Source organism: Pristiophorus japonicus, chromosome 14 (genome assembly GCF_044704955.1).
Source record: "Pristiophorus japonicus isolate sPriJap1 chromosome 14, sPriJap1.hap1, whole genome shotgun sequence".
NCBI lineage: Eukaryota > Metazoa > Chordata > Chondrichthyes > Pristiophoridae > Pristiophorus > Pristiophorus japonicus.
Window position 1 is genome coordinate 182,979,061 of NC_091990.1, and position 12,746 is coordinate 182,991,806.

Sequence of the window (12,746 nt, forward strand, 5' to 3'; positions counted from 1 at the left end):
AAGGAATAGACAAGATAGAGGCAGAGAGGTTGTTTCCACTGGTCGGGGAGACCAGAACTAGGGGGCACAACCTCAAAATACGGGGGAGCCAATTTAAAACCGAGTTGAGAAGGAATTTCTTCTCCCAGAGAATCTGTGGAATTATCTGCCCAAGGAAGCAATTGAGGCTAGCTCATTGAATGTATTCAAATCACGGATAGATAGATTTTTAACCAATAAGGGAATTAAGGGTTATGGGGAGCGGGCAGGTAAGTGGAGCTGAGTCCACGGCCAGATCAGCCATGATCTTTTTGAATGGCGGAGCAGGCTCGAGGGGCTAGATGACCTACTCCTGTTCCTAATTCTTATGTTCTTATGTAGGATACTAATAGACTGCTCTTGTGTTCGATAGGCTATTTGCATGTGTGTATGTTTAATAAACTTATTCCAAATTGTTTTAAAAGAATTGGTCTTGCTGTCACTTTAATGCTAGAGATTTACAAATCTTACAGTGCTGCCCAATAATACCATCAAAGGGCACACGCTGTCTGCAGTGGATTGGTTCTTCTACCGAGGAAGCACCAAGTCACATGATGTACGCCTAGATGAAGAAGTAAATCACAGATTGTTTAAAGCCAGTCCTACTTTTGGAAGGCTTCATGTGAGGTTCTGGGATAAATGGATACCAAACGGCAGAAATACTTAAGACCTACAAAGCAAATAGTTAGAACATATTTAATAATTTGTCAGAAAAAAAGTGTAGTGTATGTTTAGAAAGGGCTGCTTTTAGTGATTCATTACTGGATACATCCTACATCAGAAAGCCAAGATCTGTTCGTATCCACAATCTGACACCTAAGCAAATTGATGGGAACACAGATTTAAACTTAACGTGCGGTACCCGAGGTTCTATGGCGTGTGCCGAGTGGCCCACAAAGATAAAACACTTGGCCCTGCCGAGAGTGATTCAGCTCAAAATGATTAGCCTCTCTAGAGACGGTAACCAAATTTGGACGGGCAAATCTATAATTGTACAGGGTACTGCTAAGTGTCCAATTGTGGTACAGGTACTACTCAGAGTACCAAGTGCACCATTCCCATCCCCCTACATTATGCTTCAGAGAAAGTTTGTAAAATAAAAGCCAGCAGTGTAGCTTTGTGAAAGAAATCTCATGCCCGTTATGCTCAACTGAAATCCTATTGGCAACACTGATGGATACAAAAAATTACTTCTATCCCACATACAACTCTTCCTTAAACTATTAGAATATATATCACAATGTGGAACAAATTATCTAATGTTCACTAATGTAAATCAATGTTAGAGGTCTACTGTCATGTTGAACGTTGACATTTATGTCCTAAAATACACTGAGTCATATTTGAAAAATATGATTTATGAAAAGGCAAATTAGTTTTAGTGAAGTGCTCAAGTTTCTCCATGAAAAATGAGCACGTTTTTGTTTTGCAAATTCAAATTCCACCAAGGGATTTGTTAAACTTACACTCACACACACTATGGGAATTTGGACAGTTATTTTTAACAAATCTACAGGAAACAGGCACTGTTCAATGTTCAAACCTGCTAGAAAATAAGAACGTAACAATTACAAAAATAATAACGTTTAACCCAAGTGTTTAACTTGACATATAGAAGTGAAAAATAAACTATTTTAAGTCACAGAACTATAATTCAAGCATAAACGATCCAACTGAATTAAATCCATGACTTTCAGAGGGATTAAGTAAAAATAACCATTAGTTATATTGCACTGAACAGAGGCAGACATGTCTATCAGTGGGTTTTGCCAAATATGGAGATAAAAGAGGTGCTGAAGGATTCCAATAAAATATGAGATGGAATACAGCTGAGCAGTGGTATTTACTTTGTGCTGGGAAATATTCCACAATCTAAGATTTCTTTCTTTCTGGCGATCAATGTGTCAAGTGGAGTCACAAATGCTGCTGCACACATCACCAGACAATTATGTAAAATGCCCACAAATTATCAACTGACAGTTTATAGTACATCAAAAATACATTAGAGGTATGAATACAATGATAATACATGGCTGTGAACCCTGATGCCACACACATTGGAACCCATTCTTCTATAGTCTGTCTCACAAAATCAAAATGCAAGATGAAAATTGCTTCATGAAAAGCATTCCCTGGAAATTTGTCCAGTTTGATGACTCACAATATTATCAAATCTGCCATTACAAAGGCTTCATGCATTATATGTCACTTTCACATATTTAAATAGTGAAAATATAAGCACGTCATTTGGGCATCAGACTAAACTGTTCAGCAGAACTACCTGAGCAATGAAAGTCTCATTAGTGTGTGACTAATAGTTGCTCATCAAGCTAGAACTTCGGAAGCTGCAGATTTCAAGGTAAACAAGACCACGAGATGTACAGAATACCTCAAGAAAGCATTGTTTTCTTTAATTTGAGCAACATTGAAAGAAATCATTTTAACCATCGAATTGATCTTTTCTGAAACACAAGAAATACAAATCAACTCAAATATTTTAATAACAGGCCCACGACAGAAACCGGAACCATTTGCATTACTTCTTTTAACAAATAACTTTTGTACTGTAAACCACAGATATGGAGATTGAAATAATTAATAATAAACTGGTTGGTGACTTCTGTGTGGGTTTGCCTCTTATTACAGGAAGCAAGTGTTTGTTGGTCCCAAATACTGCACATGATTCTGCATCTAAACCATATACAGGATAAATCCTTGTGATATGTAAAACACACGTCATTAAAATTGCAGATTGATTGGTTTAATATCTGCAACAGCAATTCTCTACAAGAGAAGATCAATTCCCAGCAGTTGCAGAGCAGTAAGTCTCTTGGTGGCCACACTGTATGAAAATTGCATAATACCACAGCATGTACATTTCCTGAGATGCAAATAGCATGTAGCTCAAGCAAACAATTGCTGATTTTCATTGTGGAATTAAATAGTTCATAAAACCTATATTGCACGTTCATCGTTCTTAAGTAACATTATAATTCACTTCAAAGAATCAAGATAATTCAGTTCAAGATAGTAAAGATGCAACCATTTATTTAAGTTCCTGTGCCTTTCATGTTTGTTGATAATGTAATGACAGAAAATTTGATTTTCTTAATATTTAAAATTGTGAATGAAACCAAATGCAAAACAATTAAAATGACCAAATGCAAATACAGATGAGGTCAGCGAAGCCAACAGAATCCTCCATCAAGAACACATAATTGCGACTGGTAAATACATTTACAAGAAAGCTGCAAATGGGTATTTGCAGTCTGTTGCATGTAAAAGCAATAGTTTTTTTTTCCCATTTGTTGTATCAGTTGATGCAATTTGAACAATTTCTGTTACTGGCGCCTAAAGCAGTATGAGCCATCTGATTCCCTCACTTGGTGACCTGCATTTACTCTCTGAAGAATGCACATGATTTTTAAAAATGCCAGTTATCATCCTTTTCTCAAAGGTTTTGACATGCAGGAACATTGAGGCAGGCATCAACAGCTCGCCGCCTGATACTTGACCCAAAAGCCATCCCTTCATGCCTGGACAGCGAATCTGATCTCGTGTTTATCAGAAATAAACAAGATCCTATTCATACATTTACACTTTTCCACCAAGGAGACACAGGGAGCGCAATTGTTTCCAGCTCTCTCGCTCAGGAGTGCTGAAGGTCAATTGTTGCACTCTAATTGCCACCCCATCTATAGAGGCCAAGTTTCGGCCCGAGTTGCTCCTGTTTTTTTGGAGCAACTGGTTTAGAATGGAGTATCTTAGAAATTTGAATTCTCGGCATTTAGTTTGCTCCAGTTCTAGTCAGTTAGAACAGTTTCACTTTGGAACAGAATTTTTTTGTCAAAAGTGGGTGTGTCCGGCCATTTACGCCTGTTTTCAAAGTTAGGCAGTGAAAACTTACTCCAAACTAACTTAGCATAGAGTAAGTGAAGATTTTTGTACATTCGAAAAAACCTTGTCTACACTTTAGAAAATCAGGCGTAGGTTACAAATTAGGCGTCGGGAATGGGGGTGGGGGGGGGGGGGTTTAAAGGGAACTTGACAAACATTAAACACTTCAGTTTGACAAATAAAGAGCCATCATCAATAATAAATGATAAATACATCAATAAATCAACCAATAAATCAATCAAAAAAAATTAATTAAAAAAAAAATTTAAATCAATAAATAAAACATTTTCTACTTACCGACTGCAGCACCGGGAGTCCTCCAACAGCGTGCTGGGACGGACCCCCCCACCCCACTGTGTCTCTGTCTCTATCTGCTTGTCTGTGTGTGTCTCTCACTCTCTGTCTGTCAGTGTGTGTGTTTCTGACAGCGAGAGAAGGGGGTGGGGGGGGAGAGAAGGGGGTGGGGGGGGGGGAGAGAAGGGGGTGGGGGGGGGGAAGAGAAGGGGGTGGGGGGGGAGAGAAGGGGGTGGGGGGGAAGAGAAGGGGGTGGGGGGGAAGAGAAGGGGGTGGGGGGGAAGAGAAGGTGGTGGGGGGGAGAGAAGGGGGTGGGGGGGAGAGAAAGGGGTGGGGGGGAGAGAAGGGGGTGGGGGTGAGAGAAGGGGGTGGGGGGGAGAGAAGGGGGTGGGGGGGAGAGAAGGGGGTGGGGGGGAGAGAAGGGGGTGGGGGGGAGAGAAGGGGGTGGGGGGGGGAGAGAAGGGGTGGGGGGGGAGAGAAGGGGTGGGGGGGGAGAGAAGGGGGTGGGGGGGGGAGAGAAGGGGGTGGGGGGGAGAGAAGGGGGTGGGGGGGAGAGAAGGGGGTGGGGGGGGAGAGAAGGGGGTGGGGGGGGAGAGAAGGGGGTGGGGGGAGAGAAGGGGGTGGGGGGGAGAGAAGGGGGTGGGGGGGAGAGAAGGGGGTGGGGGGGAGAGTAGGGGGATGGGGTGAGAAGGGGGATGGGGTGAGAAGGGGGGATGGGGTGAGAAGGGGGGATGGGGTGAGAAGGGGGGATGGGGTGAGAAGGGGGGATGGGGTGAGAAGGGGGGATGGGGTGAGAAGGGGGGATGGGGTGAGAAGGGGGGATGGGGTGAGAAGGGTGAGAAGGGGGATGGGGTGAGAAGGGGGATGGGGGAGAAGGGGGATGGGGGGAGAAGGGGGGATGGGGTGAGAAGGGGGGATGGGGTGAGAAGGGGGGATGGGGTGAGAAGGGGGGATGGGGTGAGAAGGGTGAGAAGGGGGATGGGGGGAGAAGGGGGATGGGGGAGAAGGGGGATGGGGGAGAAGGGGGATGGGGGGAAGGAAGAGAGAGAGGAGGGAGGGAGGAAGGGAAGGAGAGAGGAGGGAGGGAGGAAGGGAAGGAGAGAGGAGGGAGAGAGGGAAGGAGAAGGGAGGAAGGGAAGGAGAGAGGAGGAAGGGAGGAAGGGGGGAGGGAGGGAAGGAGAGAGGAGGGAGGGAGGGAAGAAGAGAGGGAAGGAGAGAGGAGGGAGGGAGGGGAAGGAGAGAGGAGGGAGGGAGGGAAGGAGAGAGGAGGGAAGGAGAGAGGAGGGAAGGAGAGAGGAGGGAAGGAGAGAGGAGGGAAGGAGAGAGGAGGGAAGGAGAGAGGAGGGAAGGAGAGAGGAGGGAGAGAAGGAGGCTGAACGGCCGGGCCCCAAGACCTCGGGCTAGATTTTCAGGTAGGTGGCGTCGGGTCCCGGGGGGGGGGGGGGGGGGTCGCGGAGGTCCCGGGGGGTGGGGGGGGGGGGGGGGGGGAGGAGGAGGAGAGAGACACAGACAGACAGTCGGTGGGGGGAGGGGGGAGAGAGAGAGAGAGCAGAGGTCGGGTCGGGGGGCGGGAGCCTTATTCAGGCAGCCCCAGTGAGGCCATTCGGCCAGGGCTCGGGGCTGCGTGCTTCGGGCCCCTCCCACAGTTTTGGGAGCCGAGAGCGACTGCACATGCGCGCGCATGTGCAGAGGTCCCGGCACTGTTTTCAGCACAGGGACCTGGCTCCGCCCCCTACAGCTCATGCTGCGCAGCGCCCAGCTCCAGAGGACCTGCAGGGAGCCAGACAATAGCTAAGTTTTTTTTTTAGGCACACTTTTTGGCGCGAAAAACGGGCGTCCAGGTCGGCGCGGCCCGAAACTTGGGCCCAAAGTCACAAAACCTTTCACAATCAAGGCTCAATTTCTGGGACCCTGTGCTCCAACTATCACACTAGGTGGTGCATTTAGGCACTAACCATAGGGGGGAATCTTGAACAGAAACATTCTGAAATAGGAAAGGATTTACTTTCATTTCTAAATGACTGAAATCAAATGCATTAACAATGAGTTTTCAAAATGAATTTTGACATTACCTTATTTATTGAGGCTTAATTAAGTATTCAGGAATGCATCTCATCTGTCTACATGTCGATATTTTTCTATCCATTAAAAACAGCATGTGTGCACTTCCTGACATTTATCCATCACTCTCTTGCATCACCACCAGTTGTCAAACTTAGTTGCATGGCTCAAAGTAAAGCAGAACTTTGTTGGTAGAGAACGTGGAGCTCAAAATCGAGGAAAGCGGCTGGAAAACTACCAATCAGATATTAACAACTGAAGAAAATAACCAATCCTGAATACCAATAGAAGTAAAAGAACCACCAATTAAATTGTTCAAAACAGAGTTCAGAATTTATTTCACCCATCATTTCATGTTCGTTTTTATATTAAGGTAGGTAATAAAATAACCTCAAAGGGGTCGCATCAGATAAAGCAAGTTGCAGCTCATTAAAATAGCAATGGGGCAAGAGTGGACTAAAACCACACAAACAGCAATGCTAAGCTGCATGGCAGTATTTAAGCAACAGCCCTTCACTCAACCCCAATGCTGTACCAGGAGAACTGAATTTTGTTCCCGTTTCATTTAGTATATTGGTTGCAATAACAACTTGCATACATATAATCACCTTGAATGTAGAAAAATGGGCTCCCGTGTCACCCCATTCACAGAATTACATAGAATAGCAGCACAGAAACAGGGCATTCGGCCGAACGGGTGTTTATGCTCCACTCAAGCCTCCTCCTTCTCCTCTACATCAGCATAATCTTCCATTTGTTTCTCCCTCATACACTTATCTTATTTCCCCTCATCACTTTTATGCTATTCACCTCAACTACTCCTTGTGGTGGTCAGTTCCACATTTTCACCACTCTCTGGGTAAAGAAGTTTCTCTATTGGATTCATCAGTGACACCATTTGCTCAGAAAGTTTATCAGCCTGGACCAGCCACAGCTTTGAGAGCTTCCGCAGAAATCCCATTCTCTTCGGCGCACACTTAGATAATTTGTTGACTTCTGCTTCACACCACACAACACCCCTGCCCGCCCCCACTAAGATTTTACCAGTGCCGAGGTAGTTTCTCACCTTTGCACCCTATGCCCTCCCCCTCGTCTCAATCATTGCCCCATTCCCTTCCCCCCCCCCCGCCCCCGAAACAACTATCCTCGTTCTCCATCCCTCTACCTTGTCCCTTCCTGCTCTCCCCTCCACTGACTCTCCCGCCTTCTCTCTCCCTCTTCTCTGTTTGCCAAGCAACGGGAGATCAATTCAGTTTATAACGACAATGTTTTAAACTAAAAATAATTCTAGTTATTTTAGGAGACCTACTGAAAAATTGCAATCATTACGATAAAGTAGCTACCATATTGTCTGTAAGCTATAAATAAGATAACCTATTTTTTTAATTGCCAATTGATGGCAGTAAAGAGCAAAAATAGAATGTGCATCAGATCTAGTTTCTTTCAAGTAAAGTTACACAGCTAAATTCCAGTCAAAAACCAAACACAAAGGCTGACTAATATAAAATGCTTTTTTATTTTTACAATTTTCAGCAAATACCTGTTTTTAAATATATAAAGATTAATCCTTTTTTAATTTGGCCAGTTAAAATCCACGAGGGGGATTTCTGGGTGAAAAGGACACTTTTCTCCTGATCTATCTAAAACTCCTGCACAACACAGCAAGACCACTGAAACCACAATGCAACGTCAATTGCTGAATTCAAAGACGTTATCAGGCCCAATTACGTCAATGAGGGTTGTTTTCACGTTATCTGTGCTAGCAGAAAAACATGCAAAATGAATGAGCCCAGAATTATATTTACCATTCAATACTGTACTGCATTGTACCAAACTAATAACTTTAAATGAATCCTTTCAACAAATACAACTTTTTATACAGCCTTTATCATAATCACCTTCGTAGCAGAACTCCTGCAGCAAAAAAGTTTTTATTTATTTTAAATTTCTAAACTTCACATTTCACTTGGAAATGTAGTCAACATCCAGTCACAAATCTATTTTTTTGGTGCGCAAGTGGCCAATCTTCATGTCCATACCAATAGAGTGCCTGAACACACTTCTGACCATGGCAGAGCATTAAAGCCAAGACCAATCCTATTCTCAACAGAGCACCAGCCACGACTTTCTTTCCTCATCACTGCCTAGCAACTGTTGCTGGAAATGAATGTGTGTAGATTAGAATCAGGATATAAACAACAACATGCATTTATACAGCACCTTTAAGGTAGTAAAACATTCCAATGCACTTCACAGGAGCATTGTCAAACAAAATTTGACAATAAGCCACAAAGATATTAGGACAGATAGTCGAAGAAGTAGGTTTTAAGGAGTGTCATAAAGCAGGAAAGAGAAGTGGAGAGGTTTAGATTGGGAATTCCAGAGCTTGGAGCTTACTCAGGTGAAGGTATGGACACCAATACTGAAGGGAAGAGAATCAGGGATGTGCAAAAGGCCAGAATTGGAGGAGCACAGAGATCTGAGAGTTTTGTACGGCTGGAGGAGGTGAGAGAGATAGCGAGGGGCTAGGCCATGGAGGGATTTGAAAACAAGGATGAAAATTTTAAAATTGAGGTGTTGCTGGACCAAGAGACAATGCCATGTCAGCGAGCACTGGGGTGATGGGTGAACAGGACCTGGTGTGAGTTAGGATAGAATTATAGAATCATAGAATACTACAGCACAGGAGACGACCATTCGGTCAATCAAGCAAGCAAAGTTTTGGATGAGCTCACCTTTAGGGCGGGTGTAAGGTTGGAGAGTGGTCAGGAGAGCATTAGAATAGTTGAGTCTAGAGGTATCAAAGGATGAGGGTTTCAGCAGCAGAGGAGCTGAGGCAGGGGTGGCAACAAGCAATGTTACTGAGGTGGAAATAGGCAGTCTTGGCGATGGGTCTTCTTAAACCCTCTCCCCTTCCCAATCCTCACTTCCAACAACTGTAAGGAGCTCATGGACTTATTTCTCACGAAGATTGAGACCATCTGTTCTGTCGCTTTCCTCCCTTCCCCTAAGCCCACCTGGTTCCCCACTGCCCTAGCCCTAGATGAACAGGCATCTTTCTTTAGTTTCTATTCTGAGAATGGATACAGAAGGATTGTAAATGTGGCAGAGAGATGGAAATAGGGAATCATGGGAAAATAGCTCAAGAAATGTCAAGATGCAGACAACTGCAGAATCGACAGAAAAAAAAGGGGTTACCAAGAGTTGAAGTTGAGGTTAAACACGGGTCATGAGAAAGACGCAAGGCGGCACAAAGAAAGAAAGCAATCCTAGATAGGAAGGGAAAAGTAATGGCTTTTACTGATAAGGAGGAAGGGAAACTAATTGGGTTCTTCACCGATAAGGGAAGACAGTGTAGCGAAGCTATAACTAACCTGACCCTGACACCAGTCATAATTGGGAGACTTTCTTGCCTGTCATTGGACGTACTCGGGAGGGGGGGGGGGGGGGGGGGGAGGCAGAAAGGGATTGGATAGACCAAGTGCTAATCAAATGTGTTCTGTTTTGAAAATGTATAACTGTTGTTGTGTCGCGCTGAAAAGAGGCTTGTCCAGAGGAAGGTAGACAGACTCTGATTGAGAGTGTTCCTTTGTCTTGACAAGTCCCGGCCGGAGAATCTTCAATAAAGGTCTTTTACAGAAAAGGCAGCAAGGTGTCAGTGTGTCAGTGTATTCGCTGAAACAGATTGAGGGAAAAACAATCCGTATTAACAATTCTACCCCCACTCATGTCCTCTCCGAGCTCAGCTTGTCCACAAGACCCACCGCCTGCTCTCTCAATCATAGAACCACCAAATTGCTGGCTACCCAACTTCCCTGCCGCCATATTAGCTCATGCTGTTAATGGTTCCCTCTCCTCGGCAACTTTCCCCCCCCCTTCAAATCTGCCGTCATCACCACTCTCCTGAAAAAACCCAGCCTTGACCCCTACGTCCTTGAAAATTATCGCCCAATCTCTAACCTCCTTTTCCTCTCCAAATTCCTTCAACATGTTGTCGCCTTCCAAATCTGTGCCCATCTTTCCAGCAACTCCATGTTTGAATCCCTCCAATCAGGTTTCTGCCCCTGCCACAGTACTCAAACTGCCCTTATAACAGTTGTAAATCACATCCCATGTGACTGTAACCATGGTAAACTATCCCACCTCATTCTTCTAGACCTGTCTGCAGCCTTTGATACAGTTGACCACAACATCTTCCTCCAGCTGGGAGGGATTGCCCTCACATGGTTCCATTCATCTATCCAATCAGAACCAGAGAATCACCTGCAATGGCTTCTCTTCCCACTCCCGCAACGTTACCTCTGGAGTCCCCCAAAGGCTCTTCGCTCTGGAATTCCCCCCTCCCGCCCCACCCCCACAAAACCTTTCCACCTCTGAACCACTTTCTCTTCCTTTAAAATGCTCTAAAACCTTCCTGTGAAGCACCTTGGGGCATTTTATTACATTAAAGCCGCTACATAAATGCAAGTTATTGTTGTTGATGAGAGAATGAGGTGTCAGAAGCTCAGTTCAGGACCAAATAGAAATATAGAAACAGGAGTGGCCAATTTCAGCTCTTCAAGACTGTTCTGCCATTCAATGAGATCATCGTTATTCTGTACCCTAACTCGACCAACCAGTCTTGGCTCTATACCCCTTTATACCTTTGGCAAGCAAAGATCTAGCGATCTCAGATTTAAAATTATTAATTAAGCTTTTTGTGGGAAGGAGTTCCACACTTCCACCACCCTTTACGGAAGAAGTGCTTCCTAATTTCTCTTCCGAGTGGCCTGGCTCTGACTTTAAGGTTATGTCCCCTTGTCCGAGACTCTCCCACCAGCAGAATATAGGACGTAGAGGTTACTAACTGTCTGGTTCAGCCTCAGTAGCCAGGGAGAGGGATGGAGTTAGTGGCCAGGGAACGGAGTTTGTGGCGGGGATTAAAGACAATGGCTTCGGTCTTTCAAATATTTAGTTGGAGGAAATTATTGCTCATCCAGTACTGGATGACAGACAACTAGCAAAGCAAAATCAGAGACAGTGGAGGAGTTGAGAGAGGTGGTGCTAAGGTAGAGTTGCGTGTCATCAGCATACAAGTGCAACCGAACTTTGTGTTTTCAGATTATGTCACCCAGAGGCAGCATGCAAGTGCGAAATAGGAGGAGGCCGAGGATAGATCCTTGGGGAACTCCACTGCAGTTGAATCTCTAACTACGACTGGATAGATAGATAGGACAGTCCCACCCAGCTAGACGAGGGAAGAGATATGCTGGAGGAGGATGGTGTGGTCAACTGTGTCAAAGGCTGCAGAGTGGTCCAGAAGGATGAGGAGGGAAAGTGTACCTCCCAGTCACATAGGATATTATTTGTGACTTTGATGAGCAGTTTTAGTGATGTAACAGGAACGAAAACCTGATTCGAGGGCTTCAAACATGGAGTTGCGGGAAAGGTGGGCACGGATTTGGGAGGCGACTGCATGTTCAAGGACTTTGGAAAGGAAAGGGAGCTTACACAAGAATATAAGAAGAAGTAGGAGTAGGAATAGGTCATTTGGTCTGTCGAGCCTGCTCCGGCCATTCAATAAGATAATGGCTGATCTGATCTTCACCTCAACTCCACTTTACTGCCCATAACCCTTGACTCCCCTATCTTTGAAAAATCTGTCTATCTCTACCTTAAATATATTCAGTGGCCCAGCCTCCACAGCTCTCTGGGGTAGAGAATTGCAAAGATTCACGACCATCTGAGATGAGAAATTCCTCTTCATTTCTGTTTTAAATGGACAATCCCAATTCTGAAACTATGCCCCCGAGTTCTAGATTCCCCCATGAGGGGAAACATCCTCTCTGCATCTACCCTGTCAAGTCCCCTCAAAATCTTGTACTTGTCAATAAGATCACCTCTCATTCTTCTGAACTACAATGAGTATAGGCCCAATCTGCTCAACCTTTCTTCATAAGACAACCCTTTCATAAGAACAGAAGAAATAGGAACAGCCCCTCGAGCCAGCTCCGCCATTCAATAAGATCATGGCTGATCTGATCATAGGCTCAACTCCACTTCCCCGCCCGCTCCCCATAACCCCTTATCGTTTAAGAAACTGTCTATTAGTCTTAAATTTATTCAATGTCCCAGCTTCCACAGCTCTGAGGCAGCGAATTCCACAGATTTACAACCCTCAGAAGAAACTTCTCATCTTGGTTTAAAATAGGTGGCCATTTATTCTAAGATCATGCCCTCTAGTTCTAGTCTTCCCCATCAGTGGAAACATCCAATCTGCATGCACCTTATCAAGCCCCCTCAAAATCTTGTACTTGTCAATAAGATCACCTCTCATTCTTCTGAACTCCAATGAGTAGAGGCCCAACCTACTCAACCTTTCCTCATAAGTCAACCCCCTCATCCCCGGAATCAACCTTCTCTGAACTGCCTCCAATGCAAGTATATCCTTTCGTAAATATGGAAACCAAAACTGCATGCAGTATTCCAGGTGTGGC

At 44.8% G+C, this 12,746-nt stretch overlaps 1 protein-coding gene across 12 annotated transcripts in view; it reads right to left on the minus strand.

Moving 5' to 3' along the window:
• Positions 1-12,746, minus strand: part of pde3b (phosphodiesterase 3B) — a 442,736-nt gene that overhangs the window by 200,014 nt on the left and 229,976 nt on the right. The window contains exons 1-2 of one of the 12 annotated variants that reach the window (XM_070899930.1): positions 6,879-7,217; positions 6,282-6,544 (exon numbers count right to left, since the gene is read on the minus strand). The exons of 10 other annotated variants lie outside the window; for them this stretch is intronic. The gene's annotated coding sequence lies outside the window, so the exon portion shown is untranslated. Of the gene's footprint in view, positions 1-6,281; positions 6,545-6,878; positions 7,218-12,746 lie in introns of those variants that run through there. One more of the 12 variants, XM_070899931.1, reaches the window with a different exon arrangement.